This window comes from Etheostoma spectabile, chromosome 18 (genome assembly GCF_008692095.1).
Source record: "Etheostoma spectabile isolate EspeVRDwgs_2016 chromosome 18, UIUC_Espe_1.0, whole genome shotgun sequence".
NCBI classification, from domain to species: Eukaryota; Metazoa; Chordata; class Actinopteri; order Perciformes; family Percidae; genus Etheostoma; species Etheostoma spectabile.
The window spans coordinates 13,183,292-13,188,149 of record NC_045750.1 but is presented as its reverse complement, the minus strand read 5'-3'; positions in this window follow the sequence as shown (position 1 = coordinate 13,188,149).

Genomic DNA, 4,858 nt, shown 5'->3' with positions numbered 1-4,858 from the left:
TCACATCTTTAATGCACTCCATCCCCGTTACAGAAACGGAGTTTAGAGACATTGACTAGAGCTCATGGGTTGAATTTGGCAATAAGTAGAAACTGTTGTGATGTTGTGTGGTCCTGTACTCCCTCCTATAGCCTATTCTCCCATTTTGATGTACAGTTGGGCACCATGTGGGCAGGAGGATGAGCGGGACTCATTCGGGGGTAATTAGAGTTACCCAGGATGTGTTAGCCAAGATGCTGCTCCTCAGTTAACAGCATTAGCCTCGGCAGGGATGAAAGCATGCTCTGATTTAACAGTTGTCACTAGACCTCGGCTGTGAGAGGCATGGGTGACTGACAGGTCGAAACCGGACACTCATTTGTGTGCCTGGGTATGTGCATGTGTTTGTGCTCAGGAGTGTGTGTTGATTGCACTGATGTGAGAAAAGTATGGGGCATCTGTGCTTCTGTTAAGACTGTTACTTTAATCTTGTAAACCAGGAACCAAAGCGCTTTGTCATAAGACAATAGGTGATACTCGTGAATTGGTGTCATGCACTTGCGCTAGTGACACAAATAACATCACAGCTCCAAAACACAGGTGACTTTTGTTTTATTGCTGAGCACTAAAGTTAGACGCTTTCTGACTTTGAGAAATACCATAAAATAAAGTGAAATCAGCATTTGTTTGCTTTTAGCTACTGATGGCCCTGTGAAACGTGTATGCTCATAGCTTATGATTAAAATCTTACGACAAAATTAAAAGGCAACTTATTTTGCAATACAAAAAAGTTATGTAAATGTTATACTCAGATTTGGATTGGTGCCTTTTACTAAGGTGGAAAATGGGCCTTCTGTTTGAGTTTGAATGGTTGTAAAATGACTCCATAAGAGAAATGTGACTTGACCTAGGTCAATTTCATCTTAATGCTTGTCCAATAAAGCCATATTTTCACTTCTACCAAAAAAAAGCCCCTACAGTGGAGAAATTCAATAAAATAAGCTGTGATGAAGATACTAAAGTAAATTCGTAATCAATGATGATAAAACATCACCCATGTTACTTCATGGAAATGATGTATTGCATTGTTCTTAGTCCCAGCCAGTTGGATGCATTTAGATTTTTTTTTTGCTATCTTCTCCTTCAGTCTGTGGAGAAGAGATGGTGGCCTGCAAATGGCATACTTTGGATTATATATTTAACATTACTTGCCATTACTTATGAGTTGGACCAAACTTAGCCTTTAAATATTTATATTTCCTCTTTGTCAGGTAACTAACCTCTCTAGTGCCCAATTCTACACTGATGTGATGAACAGTGTTAGATTTTGGCTGACACATTTTCTTTATTTAATTTGGTCACCCGGTTTAGAGTAAACCGGTATTTTACTTTTAGGAGTCCCTAAAGTCCCCCCCCCCCCTTTTTTTAACTGTTAATACATTGTAAAAGAGTTTATTGTACTTCCTGGAAGTTACGAATTATTCCATAGGGCCTATTATCACCGGCAGACCAGCACCAGTCCATCGGGATGACCATTAAAATACTCACTCACTGTCCAGGCAGTAACATTCAGGCATCTCTATCAGACAGGTCTCTTTCCTAAATGAAACATCTGCCCTGCTAACATAAATCATCATCACTCTCTGGCCCTGCCCAACCATTTTCATCTGTGTAACCAGAGCTCCGAGCGTCAGCAGGAAGTGTATTGGTCAGAGCGGCCTATTGATCATTGATCTGGCGCCATCGATCCAAACCATGCCTTTTTTCTCCCACCCTAACAATCTCTCTCTCTCTCTCTCTCTCTCTCTCTCTCTCTCTCTCTCTCTCTGACTGTAATCTGTTTGGATTCACGGGGACACTGCTGGCCATCTTTTAAATTAACTCTCCCAATGGAATATACGCATAAACTCAGATAATGAGAATAAATGGTACTTCTGACTGGTGTTTCTCTTTTTCATGTTTGATTTATTAGTTTTTAATCAATATGTTTTACTTCAGGAGCAGGACTCACCTTGTGATGTTTGCCTCGGAGTGGGATTTTAAATCAGCAAAAACTTAGAGACGACTAATATTCAAGCAATGGTACAGTAAAGCCTACATTTTCATTATCATGTGCAACAGTCAGTTTTTCTGATAAAGTATAATCTTTCAGCCTCTTGGAATGCTTCCCACAATAAAAAACTGATTTCTTTCTTCATTACTCACATAATAAGGTGCTGTTAACAATAATCTACACAAGACACTAAAATGTTACTATATAAACATTTTATTTTTACCTGATAATATCTTGTGATATTGGCAGAAAATGGCTCAATTTATATTACAGAGTTCAATCTTGATCTCTTTATCAGTGGCACAAATGTATGATGAGCCGATCAATTTACACGTAATTTACAAACTACGGGGCAGGAAATCAATGAGTATAAAAGTGTATGAAATATACATTACAGGAATTCTGCTATAGCACTGACCACAGACTTTGATAAATAGTCGAGCCATTTATTTGTGTCACTATTGATTATTCAATCCGGAGAGTTCACCAGAATCGTCAGTCTTCTCTTCTTTTCACTCGATCTTCTTCTGAAAGCTGACTTACGATCCATCGGGTCAGATGAGCAGCTGTTGGTTAAAACACCTCGGAGATGAATAAAAGTAATTTGAAGCAGAGAGCCTTTAATGTGATTTTAAAAAGTGGCTTGCATTGATTGAAACGTGGCTTTATCTGGGTAATATTTTTAATTTCAGCACTCAAGAGATTGCTTTTGTGTATTATTTGTGTAGATCAGTGTAACATTTTACTCCAGCATGGTTTATCTGTCCTCTGTTGGAGTAATGTTAGCGTGAATAAAGTCCGCTCACAGTTTAGGATCTCCCAACTCCACACAGCCCGAACGTGGCTATTGCTTGTCATTAAAATAACAAATGCACTGGGGCTCCTGATTTAGTGTGGCGCTCTGGCCCCTGATGTATATTAATACCACAACACTGCACCTCTTACCTCGGGTTCATCATTCATCTGGGTAAAAGAGGTGGAATTGAAAAGCAGTCCTTGTTTTTGCTGGAACCTGGATCACAGTCATTTATTGTGTCATGAGACAGGGCGGACCCCTCTGCACGTCCTTCACCTCCATGTGCCGTACCAGCTCCCGTTAGATACTGAAGTGTGTTTGTGTGTTATTTTGTGAAACACGTGGAATAATTGGTTAATGTTGATCCTTGAAGATTTCTTGTTCTAATCTTGTACGCTAGTGATTACTTTTTTGTCAAATTGTTTCTGTTGTTCTACTTTCAGATTTTTGAGCTCGATACTAAAGTAAAAGGGTTAAGGATTTGCATTTCATTTCACACATATTTTTAATCATGTCTGTTTCTGGCTCTGCCCAGCGCTCCCATTTAAGTCTGGTGAGGTTCTCATTGAGTGAGTGGTGCAGCTCTGGGCTCTGTTAAGTGATGACTGCTGGTGACAGATTGTCTTCCACCACATTGCTAGCACTTCTACTAGACAGACAGTCCGTCCTTCTTTCATCTCTTCCTGAGTGGACGTGAGGGCTCACCCAGAAATACAAGACAAATAACACTTCTGCCAGGCCATCAGTCTTTCCAGCAACAAGGCAGCTTACCTTTCAGATGACTGTAGTCCGTGTAGTACCAGAATGTGAAGGAACAATCTCTATACAGTATGATACAATGCTAAGCAGGTTCTCTGTTTCTGGTCTTTTCTTCCTGCACTGTTGACATGCACACCAGTATCTAGTTTTTGCATGTTGTGTTAATTTCATCCATGGAAACTATTACAAATGGGGGTGGCTGGGGATCAGTGGTAGAGCGGTCGCCTGCCAATTGGAAGGTTGGTGGTTTGATCCCATGTCGAAGAGACACTGAACCCAGAGTCGCCCCGATACTGCGCCATCGGTGTGTAAATGTGCGTAAGTGTTTATCAGATGAGCAGGTGGCACCTTGTACGGCAGCCTCGGCCACAGTGTATGAATGTGTGTGAATGGTTCCTGTACTATATAAAAGCACTTTGCAGTCGTTGGGACTAGAAAAGCTATATAAGAACAGTCCATTTACATAGCATTTACAAATGAATTTTGAAAACAAGACTAAAACTATAAGGGCACTCGAAGATAGAAGGCCATGTCCTATCTCGCAATGTTAACAAGAGTAAAAAATCCACCCCTATATTAGGTTCCATTTTAAATTATAATGGGTTCTTCCTTGGCCCATGCCACACCCTTCCACCAAATTTAATTAAAATCGGGCCATGATTACTTGCTGACAAACCAAACCAAAAACATAACCTGTGTGGCGGAGGTAACTAAATAAAGGGACCTCTGAAAAGGAGAACTATGACTATTTATTACATTCGTCAAGGAATATAAACTAAACCATCTTATCAGTGATTGATGAATGGACAAATGTACTAATTACTGTTTTAATACGTCTTATCCAAAAACTGCTGCATCTGCATCTATACTATAGATCCTGATTAGTAAAACGGTTTCCTCCGCCATCTCAGAAGTAGATTTGGCTGCTTGACCTGTTGCACTTCCGTTAATAAGAAGCGTCTTGCATTCAGTAATGTTCCGTCTCTGAGGATTAGGTGAAAACTGGTTAACAGAGATTTGAATGAGTAAATTGATTACTTGCCATATACACTTGACATAGTTTCCAAAAGGGTTTTTACAATGTCTGAGACAAAGACAAAGAACAGTGAAAGTATCGCTGTGACGGCAGTGCAGAGGGGTGAAACAGAAGACCATTACTTATTCTGTCGCTGTCTACAGAATAATTACAAAATAAATAAGTGCGTTTCCATTAGACTATTTGTGAACTGCAGAATTCATACATATGTCATTGTTATCTAAGAAGCCAAAGT